At 47.5% G+C, this 27,876-nt stretch overlaps 1 protein-coding gene, 1 long non-coding RNA gene and 16 other non-coding genes across 18 annotated transcripts in view; 17 read left to right on the top strand and 1 right to left on the bottom strand.

Annotated features, from left to right (window-relative positions):
• Positions 1 to 27,876, top strand: part of gcat (glycine C-acetyltransferase) — a 65,785-nt gene that overhangs the window by 25,482 nt on the left and 12,427 nt on the right. The window lies entirely within an intron of this gene.
• On the top strand, positions 355 to 426 carry trnap-ugg (transfer RNA proline (anticodon UGG)). Its single transcript has one exon. It is a non-coding gene; the product is annotated as a tRNA-Pro (tRNA).
• trnap-ugg (transfer RNA proline (anticodon UGG)) lies at positions 1,037 to 1,108 on the top strand. Its single transcript has one exon. It is a non-coding gene; the product is annotated as a tRNA-Pro (tRNA).
• Positions 1,553 to 1,624, top strand: trnap-ugg (transfer RNA proline (anticodon UGG)). The gene has a single exon. It is a non-coding gene; the product is annotated as a tRNA-Pro (tRNA).
• On the top strand, positions 2,069 to 2,140 carry trnap-ugg (transfer RNA proline (anticodon UGG)). Its single transcript has one exon. It is a non-coding gene; the product is annotated as a tRNA-Pro (tRNA).
• trnap-ugg (transfer RNA proline (anticodon UGG)) lies at positions 2,969 to 3,040 on the top strand. The gene has a single exon. It is a non-coding gene; the product is annotated as a tRNA-Pro (tRNA).
• Positions 3,485 to 3,556, top strand: trnap-ugg (transfer RNA proline (anticodon UGG)). The gene has a single exon. It is a non-coding gene; the product is annotated as a tRNA-Pro (tRNA).
• Positions 3,837 to 3,908, top strand: trnap-ugg (transfer RNA proline (anticodon UGG)). The gene has a single exon. It is a non-coding gene; the product is annotated as a tRNA-Pro (tRNA).
• trnap-ugg (transfer RNA proline (anticodon UGG)) lies at positions 4,348 to 4,419 on the top strand. The gene has a single exon. It is a non-coding gene; the product is annotated as a tRNA-Pro (tRNA).
• On the top strand, positions 4,864 to 4,935 carry trnap-ugg (transfer RNA proline (anticodon UGG)). Its single transcript has one exon. It is a non-coding gene; the product is annotated as a tRNA-Pro (tRNA).
• On the top strand, positions 5,764 to 5,835 carry trnap-ugg (transfer RNA proline (anticodon UGG)). Its single transcript has one exon. It is a non-coding gene; the product is annotated as a tRNA-Pro (tRNA).
• trnap-ugg (transfer RNA proline (anticodon UGG)) lies at positions 6,280 to 6,351 on the top strand. Its single transcript has one exon. It is a non-coding gene; the product is annotated as a tRNA-Pro (tRNA).
• On the top strand, positions 6,940 to 7,011 carry trnap-ugg (transfer RNA proline (anticodon UGG)). The gene has a single exon. It is a non-coding gene; the product is annotated as a tRNA-Pro (tRNA).
• On the bottom strand, positions 8,527 to 11,046 carry LOC144005917 (uncharacterized). Its single transcript, XR_013279701.1, has 3 exons — positions 10,529 to 11,046; positions 10,034 to 10,192; positions 8,527 to 8,976 (listed from the first exon to the last, which is right to left on the bottom strand). It is a non-coding gene; the product is annotated as an uncharacterized LOC144005917 (long non-coding RNA).
• On the top strand, positions 12,091 to 12,162 carry trnap-ugg (transfer RNA proline (anticodon UGG)). Its single transcript has one exon. It is a non-coding gene; the product is annotated as a tRNA-Pro (tRNA).
• On the top strand, positions 12,906 to 12,977 carry trnap-ugg (transfer RNA proline (anticodon UGG)). Its single transcript has one exon. It is a non-coding gene; the product is annotated as a tRNA-Pro (tRNA).
• Positions 13,238 to 13,309, top strand: trnap-ugg (transfer RNA proline (anticodon UGG)). Its single transcript has one exon. It is a non-coding gene; the product is annotated as a tRNA-Pro (tRNA).
• On the top strand, positions 15,423 to 15,494 carry trnap-ugg (transfer RNA proline (anticodon UGG)). The gene has a single exon. It is a non-coding gene; the product is annotated as a tRNA-Pro (tRNA).

Raw genomic sequence — 27,876 nt, 5'->3', positions numbered from 1 at the left:
ATTAGATTGTTGTCTTTGATGTGTGGCTAGTTGGTCTAGTCGTATGATTCACACTTAGGGTGTGAGAGGTCCCGGGTTCAACTCCTGGACAAGCCCGGCTTTAAGATGTCAGGCAGCTACATTTCAAAACTGCGCTTGTCACATGGGCCACCCAATGTCAAGGAATGGGGTTAAATTCTTACCTGTGCGGCTTGTTTTTCTCGACGTATGATTCTCACTTTGGGTGTGAGAGGTCCCGGGTTAAAATCCCGGACAAGCCCTGCTTTAAGACGTCAGTCAGCTGCTTTTTAAAACTTTTTGCTTGTCACATTGGCCACCCAGTGTCAAGGAATGTGGTTATCTTCTTTACTGTGTGGCTTGTTGGTCTAGGGGTATGATTCTCGCTTTGGGTGTGAGAGGTCCCAGGTTCAAATCCCGGACAAGCCCTACTTTAAGACGTCATTCTGCTGCTTTTTACAACATTCAGCTCCTTTTCCATCAATTCGGCCTGTCACATGGGCCACCCAATGTCAAGCAATTAGATTGTTTTCTTTGATGTGTGGTTCGTTGGTCTAGTCGTATGATTCACGCTTAGGGTGTGAGAGGTCCCGGGTTCAACTCCTGGACAAGCCCGGCTTTAAGATGTCAGGCAGCTGCATATTAAAACTGCACTTGTCACATGGGTTACCAAATGTCAAGCAATTGTATTTTGTCCTTTTCTGTGCGGCTTGTTTTTCTCGACGGATGATTCTCACTTTGGGTGCGAGAGGTCCCGGGTTCAAATCCCGGACAAGCCCTGCTTATAGACGTCAGTCAGCTGCTTTTTAAAACTTTGCGCTTGTCACATGGGCCACCCAATGTCAAGGAATGGGGTTAAATTCTGACCTGTGCGGCTTGTTTTTCTCGACGTATGATTCTCACTTTGGGTGCGAGAGGTCCCGGGTTCAAATCCCGGACAAGCCCTGCTTTAAGATGTCAGTCAGCTGCTTTTTAAAACTTTTTGCTTGTCACATTGGCCACCCAGTGTCAAGGAATGTGGTTATCTTCTTTACTGCGTGGCTTGTTGGTCTAGGGGTATGATTCTCGCTTTGGGTGTGAGAGGTCCCGGGTTCAAATCCCGGACAAGCCCTCCTTTCAGACGTCAGTCAGCTGCTTTTTACAACATTCAGCTCCTTTTCCATCAATTCGGCCTGTCACATGGGCCACCCAATGTCAAGCAATTAGATTGTTGTCTTTGATGTGTGGCTTGTTGGTCTAGTCGTATGATTCACGCTTAGGGTGTGAGAGGTCCCGGGTTCAACTCCTGGACAAGCCCGGCTTTAAGATGTCAGGCAGCTGCATTTCAAAACTGCGCTTGTCACATGGGCCACCCAATGTCAAGGAATGGGGTTAAATTCTTACCTGTGCGGCTTGTTTTTCTCGACGTATGATTCTCACTTTGGGTGTGAGAGGTCCCGGGTTAAAATAACGGACAAGCCCTGCTTTAAGACGTCAGTCAGCTGCTTTTTAAAACTTTTTGCTTGTCACATTGGCCACCCAGTGTCAAGGAATGTGGTTATCTTCTTTACTGTGTGGCTTTTTGGTCTAGGGGTATGATTCTCGCTTTGGGTGTGAGAGGTCCCGGGTTCAAATCCCGGACAAGCCCTCCTTTCAGACGTCAGTCAGCTGCTTTTTACAACATTCAGCTCCTTTTCCATCAATTCGGCCTGTCACATGGGCCACCCAATGTCAAGCAATTAGATTGTTGTCTTTGATGTGTGGCTCGTTGGTCTAGTCGTATGATTCACGCTTAGGGTGTGAGAGGTCCTGGGTTCAACTCCTGGACAAGCCCGGCTTTAAGATGTCAGGCAGCTGTATATTAAAACTGCACTTGTCACATGGGTTACCAAATGTCAAGCAATTGTATTTTGTCCTTTTCTGTGCGGCTTGTTTTTCTCGACGGATGATTCTCACTTTGGGTGCGAGAGGTCCCGGGTTCAAATCCCGGACAAGCCCTGCTTTAAGACGTCAGTCAGCTGCTTTTTAAAACTTTTTGCTTGTCACATTGGCCACCCAGTGTCAAGGAATGTGGTTATCTTCTTTACTGTGTGGCTTGTTGGTCTAGGGGTATGATTCTCGCTTTGGGTGTGAGAGGTCCCGGGTTCAAATCCCGGACAAGCCCTCCTTTAAGATGTCAGTCAGCTGCTTTTTACAACATTCAGCTCCTTTTCCATCAATTCGGCCTGTCACATGGGCCACCCAATGTCAAGCAATTAGATTGTTGTCTTTGATGTGTGGTTCGTTGGTCTAGTCCAGTGGTGGGCAAACTCGGCCCTCGAAGGCCAGAGTCCTGCAGGTTTTGGATGTTTCCCTGCTCCAACGCAGCTGATTCCAATCAACAGGATCGTTATCAGGCTCATGCAGAGCTTGCTGATGAGCTGATCATATATCAGCTTTACTGGAGAAGGGAAACATCAAAACCTGCAGGACTCCGATCCTCGAGGACTGAGTTTGCCCACCTCTGGTCTAGTCGTATGATTCACGCTTAGGGTGTGAGAGGTCCCGGGTTCAACTCCTGGACAAGCCCGGCTTTAAGATGTCAGGCAGCTGCATATTAAAACTGCACTTGTCACATGGGTTACCAAATGTCAAGCAATTGTATTTTGTCCTTTTCTGTGCGGCTTGTTTTTCTCGACGGATGATTCTCACTTTGGGTGCGAGAGGTCCCGGGTTCAAATCCCGTCAAGCCCTGCTTAAAGACGTCAGTCAGCTGCTTTTTAAAACTTTGCGCTTGTCACATGGGCCACCCAATGTCAAGGAATGGGGTTAAATTCTGACCTGTGCGGCTTGTTTTTCTCGACGTATGATTCTCACTTTGGGTGCGAGAGGTCCCGGGTTCAAATCCCGGACAAGCCCTGCTTTAAGATGTCAGTCAGCTGCTTTTTAAAACTTTTTGCTTGTCACATTGGCCACCCAGTGTCAAGGAATGTGGTTATCTTCTTTACTGCGTGGCTTGTTGGTCTAGGGGTATGATTCTCGCTTTGGGTGTGAGAGGTCCCGGGTTCAAATCCCGGACAAGCCCACCTTTTAGACGTCAGTCAGCTGCTTTTTACAACATTCAGCTCCTTTTCCATCAATTCGGCCTGTCACATGGGCCACCCAATGTCAAGAAATTAGATTGATGTCTTTGATGCGTGGCTTGTTGGTCTAGTCGTATGATTCACGCTTAGGGTGTGAGAGGTCCCGGGTTCAACTCCTGGACAAGCCCGGCTTTAAGATGTCAGGCAGCTGCATTTCAAAACTGCTCTTGTCACATGGGCCACCCAATGTCAAGGAATGGGGTTAAATTCTTACCTGTGCGGCTTGTTTTTCTCGACGTATGATTCTCACTTTGGGTGTGAGAGGTCCCCGGTTAAAATCCCGGACAAGCCCTGCATTAAGACGTCAGTCAGCTGCTTTTTAAAACTTTTTGCTTGTCACATTGGCCACCCAGTGTCAAGGAATGTGGTTATCTTCTTTACTGTGTGGCTTGTTGGTCTAGGGGTATGATTCTCGCTTTGGGTGTGAGAGGTCCCGGGCTCAAATCCCGGACAAGCCCTCCTTTAAGACGTCAGTCAGCTGCTTTTTACAACATTCAGCTCCTTTTCCATCAATTCGGCCTGTCACATGGGCCACCCAATGTCAAGCAATTAGATTGTTGTCTTTGATGTGTGGTTCGTTGGTCTAGTCGTATGATTCACGCTTAGGGTGTGAGAGGTCCCGGGTTCAAATCCCGGACAAGCCCTGCTTTAAGACGTCAGTCAGCTGCTTTTTAAAACTTTTTGCTTGTCACATTGGCCACCCAGTGTCAAGGAATGTGGTTATCTTCTTTACTGTGTGGCTTGTTGGTCTAGGGGTATGATTCTCGCTTTGGGTGTGAGAGGTCCCGGGTTCAAATCCCAGACAAGCCCTCCTTTAAGACGTCAGCTGCTTTTTACAACATTCAGCTCCTTTTCCATCAATTCGGCCTGTCACATGGGCCACCCAATGTCAAGCAATTAGATTGTTGTCTTTGATGTGTGGTTCGTTGGTCTAGTCGTATGATTCACGCTTAGGGTGTGAGAGGTCCCGGTTCAACTCCTGGACAAGCCCAGCTTTAAGATGTCAGGCAGCTGCATTTCAAAACTGCGCTTGTCACATGGGCCACCCAATGTCAAGGAATGGGGTTAAATTCTTACCTGTGCGGCTTGTTTTTCTCGACGTATGATTCTCACTTTGGGTGTGAGAGGTCCCGGGTTAAAATCCCGGACAAGCCCTGCTTTAAGACGTCAGTCAGCTGCTTTTTAAAACTTTTTGCTTGTCACATTGGCCACCCAGTGTCAAGGAATGTGGTTATCTTCTTTACTGTGTGGCTTGTTGGTCTAGGGGTATGATTCTCGCTTTGGGTGTGAGAGGTCCCGGGTTCAAATCCCGGACAAGCCCTCCTTTCAGACGTCAGTCAGCTGCTTTTTACAACATTCAGCTCCTTTTCCATCAATTCGGCCTGTCACATGGGCCACCCAATGTCAAGCAATTAGATTGTTGTCTTTGATGTGTGGCTAGTTGGTCTAGTCGTATGATTCACGCTTAGGGTGTGAGAGGTCCCGGGTTCAACTCATGGACAATCCCGGCTTTAAGATGTCAGGCAGCTGCATTTCAAAACTGCGCTTGTCACATGGGCCACCCAATGTCAAGGAATGGGGTTAAATTCTTACCTGTGCGGCTTGTTTTTCTCGACGTATGATTCTCACTTTGGGTGTGAGATGTCCCGGGTTAAAATCCCGGACAAGCCCTGCTTTAAGACGTCAGTCAGCTGCTTTTTAAAACTAGTTGCTTGTCACATTGGCCACCCAGTGTCAAGGAATGTGGTTATCTTCTTTACTGTGTGGCTTGTTAGTCTAGGGGTATGATTCTCGCTTTGGGTGTGAGAGGTCCGGGGTTCAAATCCCGGACAAGCCCTCCTTTAAGACGTCAGTCAGCTGCTTTTTACAACATTCAGCTCCTTTTCCATCAATTCGGCCTGTCACATGGGCCACCCAATGTCAAGCAATTAGATTGTTGTCTTTGATGTGTGGTTCGTTGGTCTAGTCCAGTGGTGGGCAAACTCGGCCCTCGAAGGCCAGAGTCCTGCAGGTTTTGGATGTTTCCCTGCTCCAACGCAGCTGATTCCAATCAACAGGATCGTTATCAGGCTCATGCAGAGCTTGCTGATGAGCTGATCATATATCAGCTTTATTGGAGAAGGGAAACATCAAAACCTGCAGGACTCCGATCCTCAAGGACTGAGTTTGCCCACCTCTGGTCTAGTCGTATGATTCACGCTTAGGGTGTGAGAGGTCCCGGGTTCAACTCCTGGACAAGCCCGGCTTTAAGATGTCAGGCAGCTGCATTTTAAAACTGCACTTGTCACATGGGTTACCAAATGTCAAGCAATTGTATTTTGTCCTTTTCTGTGCGGCTTGTTTTTCTCGACGGATGATTCTCACTTTGGGTGCGAGAGGTCCCGGGTTCAAATCCCGTCAAGCCCTGCTTAAAGACGTCAGTCAGCTGCTTTTTAAAACTTTGCGCTTGTCACATGGGCCACCCAATGTCAAGGAATGGGGTTAAATTCTGACCTGTGCGGCTTGTTTTTCTCGACGTATGATTCTCACTTTGGGTGCGAGAGGTCCCGGGTTCAAATCCCGGACAAGCCCTGCTTTAAGACGTCAGTCAGCTGCTTTTTAAAACTTTTTGCTTGTCACATTGGCCACCCATTGTCAAGGAATGTGGTTATCTTCTTTACTGCGTGGCTTGTTGGTCTCGGGGTATGATTCTCGCTTTGGGTGTGAGAGGTCCCGGGTTCAAATCCCGGACAAGCCCTCCTTTCAGACGTCAGTCAGCTGCTTTTTACAACATTCAGCTCCTTTTCCATCAATTCGGCCTGTCACATGGGCCACCCAATGTCAAGCAATTAGATTGTTGTCTTTGATGTGTGGCTAGTTGGTCTAGTCGTATGATTCACGCTTAGGGTGTGAGAGGTCCCGGGTTCAACTCCTGGACAACCCCGGCTTTAAGATGTCAGGCAGCTGCATTTCAAAACTGCGCTTGTCACATGGGCCACCCAATGTCAAGGAATGGGGTTAAATTCTTACCTGTGCGGCTTGTTTTTCTCGACGTATGATTCTCACTTTGGGTGTGAGAGGTCCCGGGTTAAAATCCCGGACAAGCCCTGCTTTAAGACGTCAGTCAGCTGCTTTTTAAAACTACTTGCTTGTCACATTGGCCACCCAGTGTCAAGGAATGTGGTTATCTTCTTTACTGTGTGGCTTGTTGGTCTAGGGGTATGATTCTCGCTTTGGGTGTGAGAGGTCCCGGGTTCAACTCCTGGACAAGCCCGGCTTTAAGATGTCAGGCAGCGGCATATTAAAACTGCACTTGTCACATTGGTTACCAAATGTCAAGCAATTGTATTTTGTCCTTTTCTGTGCGGCTTGTTTTTCTCGACGGATGATTCTCACTTTGGGTGCGAGAGGTCCCGGGTTCAAATCCCAGACAAGCCCTACTTAAAGACGTCAGTCAGCTGCTTTTTAAAACTTTGCGCTTGTCACATGGGCCACCCAATGTCAAGGAATGGGGTTAAATTCTGACCTGTGCGGCTTGTTTTTCTCGACGTATGATTCTCACTTTGGGTGCGAGAGGTCCCGGGTTCAAATCCCGGACAAGCCCTGCTTTAAGACGTCAGTCAGCTGCTTTTTAAAACTTTTTGCTTGTCACATTGGCCACCCAGTGTCAAGGAATGTGGTTATCTTCTTTACTGTGTGGCTTGTTGGTCTAGGGGTATGATTCTCGCTTAGGGTGTGAGAGGTCCCGGGTTCAACTTCTGGACAAGCCCGGCTTTAAGATGTCAGGCAGCTGCATTTCAAAACTGCGCTTGTCACATGGGCCACCCAATGTCAAGGAATGTGGTTATCTTCTTTACTGCGTGGCTTGTTGGTCTAGGGGTATGATTCTCGCTTTGGGTGTGAGAGGTCCCGGGTTCAAATCCCGGACAAGCCCTCCTTTCAGACGTCAGTCAGCTGCTTTTTACAACATTCAGCTCCTTTTCCATCAATTCGGCCTGTCACATGGGCCACCCAATGTCAAGCAATTAGATTGTTGTCTTTGATGTGTGGCTCGTTGGGCTAGTCGTATGATTCACACTTAGGGTGTGAGAGGTCCCGGGTTCAACTCCTGGACAAGCCCGGCTTTAAGATGTCAGGCAGCTGCATTTCAAAACTGCACTTATCACATGGGTTACCAAATGTCAAGCAATTGTATTTTGTCCTTTTCTGTGCGGCTTGTTTTTCTCGACGGATGATTCTCACTTTGGGTGCGAGAGGTCCCGGGTTCAAATCCCGGACAAGCCCTCCTTTAAGACGCCAGTCAGCTGCTTTTTCCAACATTCAGCTCCTTTTCCATCAATTCGGCCTGTCACATGGGCCACCCAATGTCAAGCAATTAGATTGTTTTCTTTGATGTGTGGCTCGTTGGTCTAGTGCAGGGGTGGGCAAACTCGGTCGAGGGCTGGAGTCCTGAAAGTTTTGGATATTTATCTCCAACACAGCTGATATATGATCAGCTCTTTAGCAAGCTCTGCAAACCTGATAATGATCCTGCTGATTGGAATCAGCTGCATTGGAGCAGGGAAACATCCAAAATCTGCAGGACTCCGGCCCTCGAGGACCAAGTTTGCCCACCACTGGTCTAGTGGTATGATTCTCGCTTAGAGTGCGAGAGGTCCCGGGTTCAAGTCCCGGATGAGCACTTCTTTGAAACACCCATCACTCAGCGTTTGTCACAGGGGCCACCTAATGTCAAGGAATGGGGTTATAGGCTGTGGGGTGAACCCTCAAAAAGTACCTAGAAAATGAGTTTCGGTCCACTGTCTGGGCACTACTTGTTCAATGCATATTTTGATAGATAATACCCTTCTGAACTTTGGGTTAAAAGTTCACCCAATGTTTTACTGCCCCAATTTTGTCACAAGCCAGAAATGCATATATAGGTAAATAACAAAAAACGAAAATCTTGTGCTGCAGTTTTTGGTTGTAAAACGTCTTACATTAAATTTGGCAACAGAAAATCATTCCCAGATGTTATGAATACATGTACCTAACATCAGAAACAAGTATTGGTGGTTTTGTGCAATCATGTGAATTTAGATAATTAAATATATTAAATTTGTGCCAAAAAAACAAAAAACGCTTCAACTAGAAGTGAAACCAGCACACGGATGTTACATTTAGCTATGTTTAGTATTCATATATGAAAACAATTCACAACCTATTACGTAATGAAAGGTACACAAGAAGCAGCATACATCGGCCAAAAATACCACAATGCACCACAAACCTGGAACAAGGCAAAATGGACTAGATGAAAATAGATGCATTCAGAGCCCAGATTATTATAACATATAGAATATTTATTAAAGTATCAGATTGTGTCATCACAGCATGTCATTTATACCCCCCGCCCCCCCACCCAAAAAATATTAATAAAAAAATAAATAAATAAAATAAAAATCAAATGTGCATTCACAATAAAACCTTTGGAACTTCATTGGAACAGCTCTCTTTTTTTGGCAGACCAATTTAACAAAGGTCTGTGTTGTGGAAAAATGGAATACAGACATTTTTATTTTTGCTTGAAAAGTGTTAAAATGGAGAGTTAACATCTTGATAAGAAACAAAAAAATGGCAGATTTTACATAAATTTTACAGCCCTGCACTGTAAAGTGTCCTCGTATGCCCTGTCATTTTCCAACCTGATGTTGTACCAGCCATGTGTTAGTGTCACTTTCTTGGCTTACATCAGTAGACTCAGTAGTTGATGTATCTGATGAGTGAGGCACCCTGTCTAAAAGTTTGTCAGTTGTTGATAATATCTCTACAAAAACCATTTCAGAGTTGTTGCTGGAAAGGGGTGTGAAAAACCAGCTGGGGGAAATCACACCTCAATCTTCGTTTCAGTATATCCTGCCTGAAATAGAAAATTAAAGGGAAAGATGAGCACAAGATACACATATTCACATCAGACTAGGGCTGCTCTATTATGGAAAAAAATAATCATCACAATTATTTTGGTAATAATTGAAATCAAGATTATTCAAAACAATTATATTTTGTTCAAATCAAGAAAATATTTAAACATTTGACAATAAGACAATTACAATCATATGAAACTATAATTATGTAAGTTGCTTTTGGATCCAACAAAATTTATAATATATTATTATTAGTATTATTATTATTGTTATTATTATTATGACGTTCGCAAAAATTTGAAGTTGGGGTGCAGTGTGTGTGCAGTAAGCTAGTTTTGACATGGGTGTGTGGTAAAATAACTCGTGTGGGCGTGCCACAACTCAAAATTAGTATTATTAGTGCTGCAGCTATCGAATATTTTGGTATTTGGATATCTTACTGAAAATTCTAGTGAATAATCGTATATTTGGATAGAAATACAAATATACCTATAGGCCTATATACTTTCTTGGTCAAAGAACAATTATAAATACAGAAGACAAAAAAACACATTTGCATGTAATAATTAACAACCAACTGGTTTTCATTTTTAGAGAATCAATTCTATTTATTTATTTATTTTTAACTTAAATTGAGCTTGTCAGCAAACTATTTTTCTCTGAAACAGTGAGATTTTAGACAAATCTCTCCCCATAGATTTCAGATAATGTGTTTCAATGTGAAGATTTATATGTTACCTGTAGTCTGAAGCATCAAGATCCCCGTGTTTATTAACACTGTTCACAAACCCCTTAGCTTGTCCATTCTCATCACATCTTTGTCAACTATAATCCTTTGACGGATTACTTGTTCACAAAAAGAATTTGTAGCTCTCAGCATTGGGTTGTCTAAAACACACACACACTCACTTAATATGTGCAGTCATGCTTTCTAATTAATGCTGTCTCGAAATGTAAACAGAATACAAGTGACATATTGCTGACCAATGCTTTACTTTTGAAATGTGTAATTTTAGCAAAGTGACAATGAAATAGTGCAATGTAACAACTCACATTTGTTCGTCCCTGGTTGCTGTTTCTGTTGACTTTAAGAACCTTGTGTAATCTCTGAAACAAAACTGCACCTCCATTGTGACACAGTCTTTTGTCTTGAATATGCAGAAGAATGGAACAGTCTTTCTTCATCTCAGCGGCCTGCAGCAACCAACCCGCCTTTAGACAAAAAAGAATTACATTATAAGTGTTATTGTCACATCACCTCTTTACAGTATATGCACATCACCGATTTAAGTAAAGTAAAGTGTTTGTTGAGGTTGATGAGAGTTTGGGGAAAAGGGAGTGTGTAGCTGTGACTCTATTATGACTGATGGGCACAGGTAACTCGAGTTTGGTAACAACTGTTGGATTCACTCGATAAATCATTCAGCAGCTCGCCTTTTTAATAAACTATAGCCTTAAAACTTAACCTAGCAACAAATTATTTTCATCCCTATACTAAATATCGGTCACATTATAACAGAAATGGGCACGCGTGTGTGTAGCACATACCTGCTGACAATGTTTCTGCTTTGGCGAGATGATCCCTCTTCCGTGTGCCTTCCAATCCCAGACGAGTATACTTTGAAATTTATTTTTACAAATGAAGCAGATGGCTGGAAGGACGGGGCCAGCTGAAGCGATGGGCAAACCTGAACGGGAACGAAGTTTTTTCACCACTTTCTTTTTAACTTTTTTTCTCCTTTCGCTCTTCTTCGCTCTCCGACGTTGTGGTCGCCATTTTTGATATGCGGTTGCTATGGTGAGGAGAAAGCAGCAGCTACCTGATTGGCTCATGTGACCTAAATCACACCACTACCGACCTAATGGCACTACGCCCACACGAGAGATCACTGCGCCTCATCGCAAAATAGTGCCGGGGTTTCACCACCGAAAACACAAAATTGGCAGGTTTTCAGAGGGTGAACTCCACGGATTCTTACTTACTACTAATAAATCTATTTTATGAAGTAAAGATTATTTAGTGCCCCTGGTAGTGGAGCGAAACTGAACGAAAACGTGTGTGACCTGACGGCCTATTATCTTCGTTCCTGTTTGGGTTGTTGGTCTGTGGGTATGATTCTTGCTTTGGGTGCGAGAGATCCTGGGTTCGAATCCCCAACAAGCCCTTCTTAAACGCATCCGTCAGTCAGCTGCTTTTCAAAGAATTTGCGCTTGTCACATGGGCCACCCAATGTCAAGGAATGGGGTTAAATTCTTACCTGTGCGGCTTGTTTTTCTCGACGTATGATTCTCACTTTGGGTGCGAGAGGTCCCGGGTTCAACTCCCGGACAAGCCCTGCTTTAAGATGTCAGGCAGCTGCATTTTAAAACTGCGCTTGTCACATGGGTTACCAAATGTCAAGCAATTGTATTTTGTCCTTTTCTGTGCGGCCTATTTTTCTCGACGGGTGATTCTCACTTTGGGTGCGAGAGGTCCCAGGTTCAAATCCCAGACAAGCCCTGCTTAAAGACGTCAGTCAGCTGCTTTTTAAAACTTTGCGCTTGTCACATGGGCCACCCAGTGTCAAGGAATGTGGTTATCTTCTTTACTGTGTGGTTTGTTGGTCTAGGGGTATGATTCTCACTTTGGGTGTGAGAGGTCCCGGGTTCAAATCCCGGAGAAGCCCTCCTTTAAGACGTCAGTCAGCTCCTTTTTACAACATTCAGCTCCTTTTCCATCAATTCGGCTTGTCACATGGGCCACCCAATGTCAAGCAATTAGATTGTTGCCTTTGATGTGTGGCTTGTTGGTCTAGTCATATGATTCTCGCTTAGGGTGTGAGAGGTCCCTGGTTCAACTCCCGGACAAACCCTTCTTTAAGATGTCAGGCAGCTGCATTTTAAAACTGCGCTTGTCACATGGGTTACCAAATGTCAAGCAATTGAATTTTGTACTTTTCTGTGCGGCTTGTTTTTCTCGACGGATGATTCTCACTTTGGGTGCGAGAGGTCCCGGGTTCAAATCCCGGACAAGCACCGCTTTAAGACGTCAGTCAGCTGCTTTTTAAAACTTTGCGCTTGTCACATGGGCCACCCAGTGTCAAGGAATAGGGTTATCTTCTTTCCTGCGTGGCTTTTTGGTCTAGGGGTATGATTCTCGCTTTGGGTGCGAGAGGTCCCGGGTTCAAGTCCCGGATGAGCCCTATCTTTGAAACACCCGTCACTCAGCGCTTGTCACAGGGGCCACCCAATGTCAAGGAATGGGGTTATCTTCGTTCCTGTTTAGGTTGCTGGTCTGTGTGTATGATTCTTGCTTTGGGGGCGAGAGATCCCGGGTTCGAATCGCCAACAAGCCCTTCTGAAAAGCATCCATCAGTCAGCTGCATTTCAAAGACTTTGCGCTTGTCACATGGGCCACCGAATGTCAAGGAATGGGGTTATCTTATTTCCTGCATGGCTTGTTGGTCTAGGGGTATGATTCTCGCTTCGGGTGCGAGAGCTCCCGGGTTCAACTACCGGACAAGCCCTTCTGTAAGACGTCAGCCAGCTGCTTTTAAAACATTCAGCTGCTTGCCTTGTCACATAGGCCACCCAATGTCAAGCAATTCGACAGTTGTCTTTGCTGTTTGGCTTGTTGGTCTAGTCGTATGATTCTCGCTTAGGGTGCGAGAGGTCCCGGGTTCAACTCCCGGATGAGCACTTCTATAAAACCCCCGTCACTCAGCCCTTGTCGCATGGGCCACCCAATGTCAAGGAATTGGATTGTGTCCTTTTCTGTTTGGCTTGTTTGTCTAGATGTATGACTCTTGCTTTGGGTGTGAGAGGTTCAGGGTTCAACTCCTGGATGAGCCTTTCTTTAAAATGTCAGTCAGCTGCTTTTTAAAACTTTTTGCTTGTCACATGGGCCACCCAGTGTCAAGGAATGTGGTTATCTTCTTACCTGCGTGGCTTGTTGGTCTAGGGGTATGATTCTCGCTTTGGGTGTGAGAGGTCCCGGGTTCAAATCCCGGACAAGCCCTCCTTTAAGACGTCAGTCAGCTGCTTTTTAAAACTTTGCGCTTGTCACATGGGCCACCCAATGTCAAGGAATGGGGTTAAATTCTGACCTGTGCGGCTTGTTTTTCTCGACGTATGATTCTCACTTTGGGTTCGAGAGGTCCCGGGTTCAAATCCCGGACAAGCCCCGCTTTAAGACGTCAGTCAGCTGCTTTTTAAAACTTTTTGCTTGTCACATGGGCCACCCAGTGTCAAGGAATGTGGTTATCTTCTTTCCTGCGTGGCTTGTTGGTCTAGGGGTATGATTCTCACTTTGGGTGTGAGAGGTCCCGGGTTCAAATCCCGGACAAGCCCTCCTTTAAGACATCAGTCAGCTGCTTTTTACAAAATTCAGCTCCTTTTCCATCAATTCGGCTTGTCACATGGGCCACCCAATGTCAAGCAATTAGATTGTTGTCTTTGATGTGTGGCTGGTTGGTCTAGTTGTATCATTCTCGCTTAGGGTGCGAGAGGTCCCGGGTTCAACTCCTGGTCAAGCCCTGCTTTAAGATGTCAGGCAGCTGCATTTTAAAACTGCGCTTGTCACATGGGTTACCAAATGTCAAGCAATTGTATTTTGTCCTTTTCTGTGCGGCTTGTTTTTCTCGATGGATGATTCTCACTTTGGGTGCGAGAGGTCCCGGGCCTAAATCCCGGACAAGCCCTGCTTAAAGACGTCAGTCAGCTGATTTTTAAAACTTTGCGCTTGTCACACGGGCCACCCAATGTTGTTGGTCTAGGGGTATGATTCTCGCTTCGGGTGCGACAGGTCCCGGGTTCAACTCCCGGACAAGCCCTTCTGTAAGACGTCAGTCAGCTGCTTTTAAAACATTCAGCAGCTTGGCTTGTCACATAGGCCACCCAATGTCAAGCAATTAGACAGGTGTCTTTGATGTTTGGCTTGTTGGTCGAGTCGTATGATTCTCGCTTAGGGTGTGAGAGGTCACGGGTTCAACTCCTGGATGAGCACGTCTTTAAAACACCCGTCACTCAGCGCTTGGCACATGGGCCACCCAATGTCAAGGAATGGGGTTATCCTCTTCCCTGTTTGGGTTGTTGGTCTATGGGTATGATTCTTGCTTTGGGTGCGAGAGGTCCCGGTTTTGAATCCCCGACGAGCCCTTCTTAAAAGCATCCATCAGTCAGCTGCTTTTCAAAAAATTTGCGCTTGTCACATGGGCCACCCAATGTCAAGGAATGGGGTTAAATTCTGACCTGTGAGGCTTTTTGGTCTAGGGGTATGATTCTTGCTTTGGGTGCGAGAGGTCCCGGGTTCAAATCCTGGACAAGCCCACCTTTAAGATGTCAGTCAGCTGCTTTTTCAAACATTCAGCTCCTTTTGAAGCTATTCTGCTTGTCACATAGGCCACCCAATGTCAAGCAAATAGACTGTTATTTTTGATGTGTGTCTCGTTGGTCTAGTGGTATGATTCTTGCTTACGGTGCGAGAGGTCCCGGTTTCAAATCCTGGACAAGCCCTACTTTAAGACGTCAGTCAGCTGCTTTTTTAAACATTCAGCTCCTTTTCAAGCTGCTCGGCTTGTCACATGGGCCACCCAATGTCAAGGAATTGGATTGTGTCCTTTTCTGTTTGGCTTGTTTGTCTAGATGTATGACTCTTGCTTTGGGTGTGAGAGGTTCAGGGTTCAACTCCTGGATGAGCCTTTCTTTAAAATGTCAGTCAGCTGCTTTTTAAAACTTTGCGCTTGTCACATGGGCCACCCAGTGTCAAGGAATGGGGTTATCCTCTTTCCTGTTTGGGTTGTTGGTCTATGGGTATGATTCTTGCTTTGGGAGCGAGAGGTCCCGGTTTTGAATCCCCGACGAGCCCTTCTTAAAAGCATCCATCAGTCAGCTGCTTTTCAAAAAATTTGCGCTTGTCACATGGGCCACCCAATGTCAAGGAATGGGGTTAAATTCTTACCTGTGCGGCTTGTTTTTCTCGACGTATGATTCTCACTTTGGGTGTGAGAGGTCCCGGGTTCAAATCCCGGACAAGCCCTGCTTTAAGACGTCAGTCAGCTGCTTTTTAAAACTTTTTGCTTGTCACATGGGCCACCCAGTGTCAAGGAATGTGGTTATCTTCTTACCTGCGTGGCTTGTTGGTCTAGGGGTATGATTCTAGCTTTGGGTGTGAGAGGACCCGGGTTCAAATCCCGGACAACCCCTCCTTTAAGACGTCAGTCAGCTGCTTTTTAAAACTTTGCGCTTGTCACATGGGCCACCCAATGTCAAGGAATGGGGTTAAATTCTGACCTGTGCGGCTTGTTTTTCTCGACGTATGATTCTCACTTTGGGTTCGAGAGGTCCCGGGTTCAAATCCCGGACAAGCCCCGCTTTAAGACGTCAGTCATCTGCTTTTTAAAACTTTTTGCTTGTCACATGGGCCACCCAGTGTCAAGGAATGTGGTTATCTTCTTTCCTGCGTGGCTTGTTGGTCTAGGGGTATGATTCTCACTTTGGGTGTGAGAGGTCCCGGGTTCAAATCCCGGACAAGCCCTCCTTTAAGACATCAGTCAGCTGCTTTTTACAAAATTCAGCTCCTTTTCCATCAATTCGGCTTGTCACATGGGCCACCCAATGTCAAGCAATTAGATTGTTGTCTTTGATGTGTGGCTGGTTGGTCTAGTCGTATCATTCTCGCTTAGGGTGCGAGAGGTCCCGGGTTCAACTCCTGGTCAAGCCCTGCTTTAAGATGTCAGGCAGCTGCATTTTAAAACTGCGCTTGTCACATGGGTTACCAAATGTCAAGCAATTGTATTTTGTCCTTTTCTGTGCGGCTTGTTTTTCTCGATGGATGATTCTCACTTTGGGTGCGAGAGGTCCCGGGCCTAAATCCCGGACAAGCCCTGCTTAAAGACGTCAGTCAGCTGATTTTTAAAACTTTGCGCTTGTCACACGGGCCACCCAATGTTGTTGGTCTAGGGGTATGATTCTCGCTTCGGGTGCGACAGGTCCCGGGTTCAACTCCCGGACAAGCCCTTCTGTAAGACGTCAGTCAGCTGCTTTTAAAACATTCAGCAGCTTGGCTTGTCACATAGGCCACCCAATGTCAAGCAATTAGACAGGTGTCTTTGATGTTTGGCTTGTTGGTCGAGTCGTATGATTCTCGCTTAGGGTGTGAGAGGTCACGGGTTCAACTCCTGGATGAGCACGTCTTTAAAACACCCGTCACTCAGCGCTTGGCACATGGGCCACCCAATGTCAAGGAATGGGGTTATCCTCTTCCCTGTTTGGGTTGTTGGTCTATGGGTATGATTCTTGCTTTGGGTGCGAGAGGTCCCGGTTTTGAATCCCCGACGAGCCCTTCTTAAAAGCATCCATCAGTCAGCTGCTTTTCAAAAAATTTGCGCTTGTCACATGGGCCACCCAATGTCAAGGAATGGGGTTAAATTCTGACCTGTGCGGCTTTTTGGTCTAGGGGTATGATTCTTGCTTTGGGTGCGAGAGGTCCCGGGTTCAAATCCTGGACAAGCCCACCTTTAAGATGTCAGTCAGCTGCTTTTTCAAACATTCAGCTCCTTTTGAAGCTATTCTGCTTGTCACATAGGCCACCCAATGTCAAGCAAATAGACTGTTATTTTTGATGTGTGTCTCGTTGGTCTAGTGGTATGATTCTTGCTTACGGTGCGAGAGGTCCCGGTTTCAAATCCTGGACAAGCCCTACTTTAAGACGTCAGTCAGCTGCTTTTTTAAACATTCAGCTCCTTTTCAAGCTGCTCGGCTTGTCACATGGGCCACCCAATGTCAAGCAATTAGACAATTGTCTTTACTGTGTGGCTTGTTGGTCTAGTGGTATGATTCTCGCTTAGGGTGCGAGAGGTCCTGGGTTCAACTCTCGGATGAGACTTTCTTTAAAACACCCGTCACTCAGCGCTTGTCACAGGGGCCACCCAATGTCAAGGAATGGGGTTAAATTCTTAACTGTGCGGCTTGTTTTTCTCGACGTATGATTCTCAGGTTGGCGGCACGGTGGAAGAGTGGTTAGCACGTCCGCCTCCTTGTTCTGAGAGCTCCGGTTCGAGTCCAGGCTCCGGCCTTCCTGGGTGGAGTTTGCATGTTCTCCCCGTGCCCGCGTGGGTCTTCTCCGGGTACTCCGGTCTCCTCCCACATTCCAAAGATATGCACGGCAGGTTAATTGGGTGCTCGGAATTGTCCCTAGGTGTGCTTGTGTGCGTGGATGGTTGTTCGTCTCTGTGTGCCCTGCGATTGGCTGGCAACCAGTCCAGGGTGTCCCCCGCCTACTGCCCAGAGCCAGCTGAGATAGGCGCCAGTACCCCCCGCGACCCTTGTGAGGAATAAGCGGTCAAGAAAATGGATGGATGGATGGATGATTCTCACTTTGGATGCGAGAGATCCCGGGTTCAAATCCCGGACAAGCCCAGCTTTAAGACGTCAGTCAGCTCCTTTTTAAAACTGCGCTTGTCACATGGGCTACCATATGTCAAGCAATTGGATTGTGTCCGTTTCTGTTTGGCTTGCTTGTCTCGATGTATGATTCTCCCTTCGGTTGCGAGAGGTTCACGGTTCAACTCCAGGATGAGCCTTTCTTTAAAACGTCAGTCAGCTGCTTTTTAAAACTTTGCGCTTGTCACATGGGCCACCCAGTGTCAAGGAATGGGGTTAAATTCTTACCTGTACGGCTTGTTTTTCTCGACGTATGATTCTCACTTTGGGTGCAAGAGGTCCCGGGTTCAAATCCCGGACAAGCCCTACTTTAAGACGTCAGTCAGCTGCTTTTTAAAACTTTGTGCTTGTCACATGGGCCACCCAGTGTCAAGGAATGGGGTTATCTTCTTTCCTGCGTGGCTTGTTGGTCTAGGGCTATGATTCTCGCTTTGGGTGTGAGAGATCCCGGACAAGCCCTCCTTTAATACGCCAATCAGCTGCTTTTTAAAACATTCAGCTCCTTTTCAAGCAATTTGGCTTGTCACATGTGCCACCTAATGTCAAGCAATTAGATTGCTTTCTTTGATCTGTGGCTCGTTGGTCTAGTGGTATGATTCTTGCTTAGGTGTGAGAGGGACCGGGTTCAACTCCCGGATGAGCCCTTCCTTAAAACACCTGTCACTCAGCGCTTGTCACAGGGGCCAACCAATGTCAAGGAATGGGGTTATCTTCTTACCTGTGCGGCTTGTTTTTCTCGATGTATGATTCTCACTTTGGGTGCGAGAGGTTCCGGTTTAAAATCCCGGACAAACTCCCGGATGAGCCTTTCTTTAAAACGTCAGTCAGCTGCTTTTTAAAACTTTGTGCTTGTCACATGGGCCACCCAGTGTCAAGGAATGGGGTTATCTTCTGTCCTGCGTGGCTTGTTGGTCTAGGGGTATGATTCTTGCTTTGGGTGCGAGAGCTCCCGGGTTCAAATCCTGGACAAGCCCTCCTTTAAGATGTCAGTCAGCTGCTTTTTCAAACATTCAGCTACTTTTGAAGCTATTCGGCTTGTCACATAGGCCACCCAATGTCAAGCAAATAGACTGTTTTTTTTTATGTGTGGCTCATTGGTCTAGTGGTATGATTCTTGCTTAAGGTGCGAGAGGTCCCGGTTTCAAATCCTGGACAAGCCCTACTTTAAGACGTCAGTCAGCTGCTTTTTAAAACATTCAGCTCCTTTGCAATCTACCCGGCTTGTCACATGGGCCACCCAATGTCAAGCAATGGGATTGTCTTCTTTTTTTTTTTTTTTTTTTTTGTGTATGTGTGCGTGCGTTTGCGTGCGTGCGTGCGTTTGCGTGTGTGCGTTTGCGTACGTTTGCGTGCGTGCGCGTGCGTGCGTGTGCGTGCGTGCAAATACGTATAAATTTATACTCATTCATTCACCTAAAACCTTATAAATATCCCATTACCCTTCGCCTTAACCAGGTACTTCAGAAATTTGCCAGAGTCGTGAGGTTTAAATGGTCAGGAGACCAGAGAAAAGGTCAGAAAAAAAAAGAAATAAAGAGAAAAGAAAGGTAAATCAAAGTGAAATCCAGCACCGACCAAACACTTCCTGCCTTCCCCATGATTACAAAATCAAAGTCTTACGCCAACCCCGGAAGCCTCTAAATTCCAGCAAATTTAGCGAGATCTCAAGAGCCCAGAGGAAAAACTAAAGAGAGGAAGGAGGGAAGGATCGATAAGGCAGAGTGAGATCCATAGAAGCCAGTACATCCAATCCATCAAAGTGAAGTCCAGCACCAACAAGACCCCTCCTGCGTGGTTACAAAACCAGAGTCTTATGCCAACCCCAGAAACCTCATACTTCTAATAAATTAAGATCTCAAGTGACCAGAGGAAAAACTAAAGAGAGGAAGGAGGGAAGGATAGATAAAGCAAAGTGAGAACCACAGACACCAGCACCAACTGATTCAAGGGGCTGTGGGAGGGAGAGGGTACTTCTGTTGAGTTTCAGTAGATGCTGGTGCGACGGATCTGGCATGCATAAGGACCACCACCAAAGAAAGAAGCCGTCAACCGCGGTCCAGCAAAGCAAGCACCCCCCCCCCGGAATCCCCAGGCCGCGGCAGCACCAAGGCCACCCCCAAGCCACCCGAGCGGACACCGGTCGGCGAGCCGACCCAGACACCCGGAACCCCCCCGCCCCAGCCCCGGCCCACACCCCCGAGCCCAAGGCCGCAGAACGAGGCCCAGCGGGCCCCCACAGCGCCCCACCGGTCCCCAGCCCCCATCCCCCCACGACCCCCCCGCACCCCACCCAAACCCGCCATCCACCACGACCCAGGCCCCACCACCCCCGACCCCCAAACCCCCGAACACACCCCGACCCCCAGCACCCAACCCCCCACCCGACGGCCGCCACCCCCCCCCGCGAACCCGGCCCCCCGCGAGAACCCCCCCACCCACCCCCGGAAACCGGCACCGGGCAGCAGCGCAGAGAGGGAAGATGTGCCCACCCCACCTCCAGCCGCGCGAGATTTGCACAGCGGCGGGAGGGGGGAAGCAGAGGAGGAAGCACCAGGGGAGAAGGCGGAACACCAGAACACCGAGCCCGGTGGGGAGAGGCCCCGGTCGTCACGCCAGAGTACTAGAACCACCCCCGCCCGACCACAGGGGACGGCGTCAAGAAAATTGACTAATTAGCATGCAGTAACACCAAGTGTTGATGCTTAGTGCCCACTAGAAATAGATCTTAAGGAGTTATTGAGTATAGTGTCGTATAGTGTGGTATGCTCGAGCCCACTAGCAGCAACTAGGTTCCTGACTATATAAAAATAAAAACAATCAGATACAAAATACCAAATACAGAAGCAGCGAAAACAGAAGTTGTAACGATGTGGTGGCTCTCGTTAACAGGCAGAATCTTGGCAGGATTAAGTTGCCAAATTGAGATTAAAATATTCTATGTACATAGACCATATTTGTTTAAATCTTGATACTTGATTTTTATTTAAGGCAGAGATTTTTTCCATTGAGATATAATTTATTAGTAAGTTTAACCAGTGGTCGATATTTAGAGATTGTTTATTTTTCCAATTGACAAGGATTATTTTTTTAGCAATAGTAAGGGCTATAAATATAGATTGAGATTGTTTACATGGTAGCTCAGTTATTGTTAAGTCACCTAGTAAACACAATCTTGGAGATAAAGGAAGCCTACAGTTTAATATATCAGCGAGCTTTTCCAAGATTTTAGTCCAGAAATGCAGCACTGGAGTACATGACCATAAAGCATGAAGATAAGTATCGGCAGTGTTTTGTGAGCACTGGAGACAAATGTCGGAGTCAGAGAGTCCCATTTTTTTCATCATATATTGTGTAATATATGTTCTATGAAGTATCTTATATTGGATAAGTTGCAAATTTGTCTGTTTGGTCATTTTAAATACATTTTCACAGATTTGGGTCCAAAAGTCTGGTTCCGGAACTATAGACAAGTCTTTTTCCCATTTTAAAGTCGGTAAATACGTTTTATTTGTGTATAAAAATAACTTATATATTTTTGATATTTTCTTTATTGTTGTTGGAGAAAGCTTTATAATATCTTTAGCTAAGACAGGCAGTTGGAGCGTATCCTGAAGTGTTGGGATTTGTTTCTTAACCATATTTTTAACTTGCAGATAATGTAAGAAATTTCCCTTTTTTATTTCATATTTCTGGACCAAGTTTGTATACGATATAAACTTATTATCTGAGAAAAGATGATGAAGGTGTGTAATTCCTTTCTGCTCCCATAGGCTTAAATGGAACGACTGATTATTAAGTTGAAAGTCGGGGTTATGCCAAATGGGAGAGAGCCCACAGGGCGCCAATTGGGAGTTTGTAATTTCTAATGCCTTCCACCAGGCAGTCAGGGTGGCGGCTATCATTGGGTTTTTAAAACAATTATGTCGTCTTATTGATTTTGTAATAAAGAGTAAATCTGACAGTCTAAGATTATTACAATCCTTCTGCTCCAATTCCAACCAACAGTTAGTATCTCTGTTGGGTTGTGTCCATAGCACAAGATATTGTAGTTGATTAGCTAAATAATAGTACATAAAGTTTGGTGCCTCTAAACCTCCTTTAGATTTACTTTCCTGAAGAGTAGATAGACTAATTTTGGCTTTTTTTTTATTCCAATAGAATTTTATGATAGCAGAGTCCAGCGATTGGAACCAGTTAGACGTAGGTTTAAATGGAATCATTGAAAATAAATAATTAATCTTTGGTAAAACTTTCATTTTTATAGTAGCTATCCGTCCTATTAAAGAGATCGGAAGATTATTCCAGCGCTCCAGGTCACTACGGATACTATCCAATAATGGTGGAAAATTTAAAGAAGTTAATTCAGTTAACTTAGGTGAAATTTTAACACCTAAGTATTTTAAATTACCTGTAGGAAAGGAGTAGTGTGGATCCTGACTTGTAGGATTCCATGAATTTTCTGTAATAGGTAATAATGTTGATTTTGTCCAGTTAATAGAGTAATCTGATAAGTGAGAGAATTTAGTTATTAATTTAAATGCTTCCCCTAGCGAGATAGCAGGTTCTTCTAAATAGAGTAATATATCATCGGCATATAGATTAATTTTATGTTCTATTGTCCCGGAGTAGATTCCTTGGATCCGTCTATCCTGACGTATAGCTAATGCAAGCGGCTCAATAAATATAGCAAATAATAAAGGAGACATTGGGCACCCTTGTCTTGTTCCCCTTTGTAAAGTAAAACTCTGTGATGTAATCCCATTAGTAGTAACTGTAGCTTTAGGAGAATCATATAATATTGAGACCCATTGAATGAATGACTCCCCGAAGCCGAATTTATTTAAGACAGCAAAGAGGAAGGACCAGTTAACTTTATCGAATGCTTTTTCTGCATCCAGCGAAATAACAACTGCCTTTTTATCATACCGCTGTGACATACTAATCAAGTTAAAGAGTCTCCTAATATTATTAGTAGAATGACGACCTTTAATAAAACCTGTTTGATCACTATGAATAATTGTCGAGATTACCGTCTCTAATCGAGATGCCAAGGCCTTAGCGATAATTTTAATATCGGTATTAATTAGTGATATCGGTCGGTAACTTGACGGGAGGGTAGGGTCTTTTTCTGGCTTTAATAAAAGTTTAATTGCTGCTATATTCATATCTTGACGTATATCACCTTTACTTTTAATTTCAGTTACTACTCTTAGAAATAATGGAGCAAACATTAACCAGAAATGTTTAAAAAATATAGCCGGAAAGCCGTCTGGACCAGGTGCTCTGCCATTAGGCATACTGTCTAAAGCACGATACAACTCATCTATAGTAAGCGGGGTATCGAGAATATCTTTATGTTCAATAGATAACTGAGGTATATTTAAGCTGTTTAGGAATTCCTCAATATATTCAGGGTTAGGTCTATTAATTTCTGTGTATAGATTTCGATAATAGTTATAAAAAATATGGTTAATTTCTTCTGGTGATTGTGTGCATTCACCATTTATATCTTTAATAGCCGTTATAAGAGATTTTTCCCGATTCCGTTGAAGTTGATTTGCCAGGAATTTACCTGATTTATTATTATGTTCAAAATTATTATATCTCAACTGTTGTATTATAAACTCTGTCTTTTTAGATAACATGTTATCTAACTGTATTTTTATATTCTGTAGTTCTATCCATATTTGATTATTTGGGTTTAATACATATTCATCCGTTAGTTGTTTAATTTTATCTTCCAGGTATTTTTCTAATTTTGTCATGTTTCGGTTTTTGGGTTGGGTTTTTGTTTTATTTTGGTGAGTGTTGGTTGTTGGTGTTCCGGTCTTCTTCCCCAGTCTCGTTATGTTAACCTTGTCCACCTGCTTGTGTCTTCCCTTCCTGATGTGTATTGCTGATTGGTTCCCCCTCCCTGCTGTGTCTCCCAGGTGTGTCCTGTTATTGTCATTAGTGTTGGTATAAGGGAGTGGTGTTTGTCTCACGCGGGTGTGAGAGCATTGTTTGCTGAATGTTTGCCGTTGTCTGCATGCTTTGTCACAGTGGTGTCTTGTGACCAAGTGCCAAGTCTTCTATGCTAAGTCTTCAACGTCTGCCACGCCAAGTCTTCAACGTCAGCCACGCCAAGTCTTCAACGTCTGCCACGCCAAGTCTTCAACGTCAGTCACGCCAAGTCTTCAACGTCAGTCACGCCAAGTCTTCAAAGTCTTCCACGTCACGCCAAGTCTTCAAGGTCTTATACGTCATCCACGTCACACCAAGTCTTCGAAGTCTTCCAAGTCTTCCAAGTCTTCCAAGCCTTCCAAGTCTTCTGCATCACTCCAAGTCTTCTGCATCACGCCAAGTCTTCTGCATCACGCCAAGTCTTCTGCATCACGCCAAGTCTTCTGCATCACACCAAGTCTTCACCTCACGCCAAGTCTTCAACGTCTGCCACGCCAAGTCTTCAACGTCAGCCACGCCAAGTCTTCAACGTCTGCCACGCCAAGTCTTCAACGTCAGCCACGCCAAGTCTTCAACGTCAGTCACGCCAAGTCTTCAAAGTCTTCCACGTCACGCCAAGTCTTCAAGGTCTTATACGTCATCCACGTCACACCAAGTCTTCGAAGTCTTCCAAGTCTTCCAAGCCTTCCAAGTCTTCTGCATCACTCCAAGTCTTCTGCATCACTCCAAGTCTTCTGCATCACGCCAAGTCTTCTGCATCACGCCAAGTCTTCTGCATCACGCCAAGTCTTCTGCATCACGCCAAGTCTTCTGCATCACACCAAGTCTTCGCCTCACGCCAAGTCTCTGCCTCACGCCAAGTCTCTGCCTCACGCCAAGTCTCTGCCTCACGCCAAGTCTCTGCCTCACGCCAAGTCTCTGCCTCACGCCAAGTCTCTGCCTCACGCCAAGTCTCTGCCTCACGCCAAGTCTCTGCCTCACGCCAAGTCTCTGCATCACGCAACGCCAAGTCCTCGCCATGATCTGGGTACACGTCCAGCCCAGTCTCCTCCACTTCAGTCTCGTCCAGTCCTTCCCCACCACAGTCAATAAAGTCATTCTAGTTGCTGTCATTCCACTTCTCCCTGCCTGTTTATTCCGCCTCTGGGTCCGTCCATCACACCCCCACCGTAACAGAATGCTCTCACCAACCTGGACCCAGCGGAAGCGCCAAGTCCCCGTTCCGGCTCCGCGCCGGCCTCTCGTCCCCGTTCCGGCTCCGCGCCGGCCTCTCGTCCCCGTTCCGGCTCCGCGCCGGCCTCAGGACCCCGTTCCTGCTCCGCGCCGGCCTCAGGACCCCGTTCCGGCTCCGCGCCGGATTCAAGTTCCCGTTCCGGCTCCGCGCCGGCCTCAGGACCCCGTTCCGGCTCCGCGCCGGCCTCTCGTCCCCGTTCCGGCTCCGCGCCGGCCTCGCGTCCCCGTTCCGGCTCCCCGCCGGACCCAGGACCTCGTTCCGGCTCCGCGCCGGCCTCAGGACCCCGTTCCGGCGCCCTGCCGGCCTCAGGACCCCGCTCCGGCGCCCCGCCGGCTCCAGGCCCTCGTCCTGGCACCTCGGCAGCCCAAAAATGCCACGCCTGTGCCGCTTCAGCCCCTGGCCTCTTTGCCTGTGCCGCTGCCGCCGCAGCCCCAGGCCGCTTCGCCTGCGCCGCTGCCGCCGCAGCCCCAGGCCGCTTCGCCTGCGCCGCTGCCGCCGCAGCCCCTGGCCGCTTCGCCTGCGCCGCTGCCTCCGCAGCCCCTGGCCGCTTCGCCTGCGCCGCTGCCGCCGCAGCCCCTGGCCGCTTCGCCTGTGCCGCTGCCGCCGCAGCCCCTGGCCGCTTCGCCTGTGCCGCTGCCGCCGCAGCCCCTGGCCGCTTCGCCTGTGCCGCTGCCGCCGCAGCCCCTGGCCGCAACGCCTGTGCCGCTGCCTCCGCAGCCCCTGGCCGCAACGCCTGTGCCGCTGCCCCCGCAGCCCCTGGCCGCAACGCCTGTGCCGCTGCCCCCGCAGCCCCTGGCCGCAACGCCTGTGCCGCTGCCTCCGCAGCCCCTGGCCGCAACGCCTGTGCCGCTGCCTCCGCAGCCCCTGGCCGCAACGCCTGTGCCGCTGCCTCCGCAGCCCCTGGCCGCAACGCCTGTGCCGCTGCCTCCGCAGCCCCTGGCCGCAACGCCTGTGCCGCTGCCTCCGCAGCCCCTGGCCGCAACGCCTGTGCCGCTGCCTCCGCAGCCCCTGGCCGCAACGCCTGTGCCGCTGCCTCCGCAGCCCCTGGCCGCAACGCCTGTGCCGCTGCCTCCGCAGCCCCTGGCCGCAACGCCTGTGCCGCTGCCTCCGCAGCCCCTGGCCGCAACGCCTGTGCAGCCTAAGCCCCTGGCGTCTCAGGTCCCCTCGTCGCGGCCAATTGGCATCTCAGGTCCCCTCGTCACGGCAGAGTTGCCGCCTTCTCCCGCTTCCTCATCTCTGCCCCAAGTCAAGTCTCAAGTTTCCTTGTCACAGCCCCAGCCAAAGTCTCAAGTTTCCTCGTCTCTGCCCCAGGTCAAATCCCCAGCTTCCTCGTCACAGCCCCAGCCAAAGTCTCAACTTTCCTCGTCTCTGCCCCAGGTCAAATCCCCAGCTTCCTCGTCACAGCCCCAGCCAAAGTCTCAAGTTTCCTCGTCTCTGCCCCAGGTCAAATCCCCAGCTTCCTCGTCTCTGCCCCGATCAAAGTCTCCGGGCCTGGTGTCCGCCCCAAGCAGTGCGGTCATGGTGGCCAATCCGGGACCTAGCGCCAGGCGGCGCAGAAGACGGGCCCACCACGGGGACCGGCCCTTGGCGGAGCCACCCCAGTTTCAGCCCTCTGGGCCGATGATTTTGCCTCCTCCTGGGCCACCCCCGGATGCGGAGTTTATGGCATTGTGTGAGGCCGTTTTTCGCCCCCTTGTGTCCTCCTATTCCTACCCTGGTTGAGGGCTGTGTTTTGCTCCCGTTCCCGTCCCCGCCCTCCCCTTTTTTGGCTTGTTTTGTGTTTGGGACGTCTGGGAGCCGTCCCTTGGTGGAGGGGTACTGTCATGTTTCGGTTTTTGGGTTGGGTTTTTGTTTTATTTTGGTGAGTGTTGGTTGTTGGTGTTCCGGTCTTCTTCCCCAGTCTCGTTATGTTAACCTTGTCCACCTGCTTGTGTCTTCCCTTCCTGATGTGTATTGCTGATTGGTTCCCCCTCCCTGCTGTGTCTCCCAGGTGTGTCCTGTTATTGTCATTAGTGTTGGTATAAGGGAGTGGTGTTTGTCTCACGCGGGTGTGAGAGCATTGTTTGCTGAATGTTTGCCGTTGTCTGCATGCTTTGTCACAGTGGTGTCTTGTGACCAAGTGCCAAGTCTTCTATGCTAAGTCTTCAACGTCTGCCACGCCAAGTCTTCAACGTCAGCCACGCCAAGTCTTCAACGTCTGCCACGCCAAGTCTTCAACGTCAGTCACGCCAAGTCTTCAAAGTCTTCCACGTCACGCCAAGTCTTCAAGGTCTTATACGTCATCAACGTCACACCAAGTCTTCGAAGTCTTCGAAGTCTTCCAAGTCTTCCAAGCCTTCCAAGTCTTCTGCATCACTCCAAGTCTTCTGCATCACGCCAAGTCTTCTGCATCACGCCAAGTCTTCTGCATCACGCCAAGTCTTCTGCATCACACCAAGTCTTCACCTCACGCCAAGTCTTCAACGTCTGCCACGCCAAGTCTTCAACGTCTGCCACGCCAAGTCTTCAACGTCAGCCACGCCAAGTCTTCAACGTCTGCCACGCCAAGTCTTCAACGTCAGTCACGCCAAGTCTTCAAAGTCTTCCACGTCACGCCAAGTCTTCAAGGTCTTATACGTCATCAACGTCACACCAAGTCTTCGAAGTCTTCGAAGTCTTCCAAGTCTTCCAAGCCTTCCAAGTCTTCTGCATCACTCCAAGTCTTCTGCATCACGCCAAGTCTTCTGCATCACGCCAAGTCTTCTGCATCACGCCAAGTCTTCTGCATCACACCAAGTCTTCTGCATCACACCAAGTCTTCGCCTCACGCCAAGTCTCTGCCTCACGCCAAGTCTCTGCCTCACGCCAAGTCTCTGCCTCACGCCAAGTCTCTGCCTCACGCCAAGTCTCTGCCTCACGCCAAGTCTCTGCATCACGCAACGCCAAGTCCTCGCCATGATCTGGGTACACGTCCAGCCCAGTCTCCTCCACTTCAGTCTCGTCCAGTCCTTCCCCACCACAGTCAATAAAGTCATTCTAGTTGCTGTCATTCCACTTCTCCCTGCCTGTTTATTCCGCCTCTGGGTCCGTCCATCACACCCCCACCGTAACAAATTTTTGATCCTGTTTCTTTTTATAAGTTGAATATGATATAATTTTCCCTCTAATTACCGCTTTCCCTGCTTCCCAGAGAAGAGATGGAGATATATTTGGAGAGTCATTTATTTCCAAAAAATCTGCCCACTCCCTTCTAATAATTTTATCAAACTCTACGTCTTTCAGTAATGAGATGATAAAACGCCATATCGGGGGAGGTTTA

This window comes from Festucalex cinctus, chromosome 1 (assembly GCF_051991245.1).
Source record: "Festucalex cinctus isolate MCC-2025b chromosome 1, RoL_Fcin_1.0, whole genome shotgun sequence".
Lineage (NCBI taxonomy): Eukaryota > Metazoa > Chordata > Actinopteri > Syngnathiformes > Syngnathidae > Festucalex > Festucalex cinctus.
Note: the sequence above shows the minus strand (reverse complement) of the source record. Positions and strands in the feature narration are given on the sequence as shown.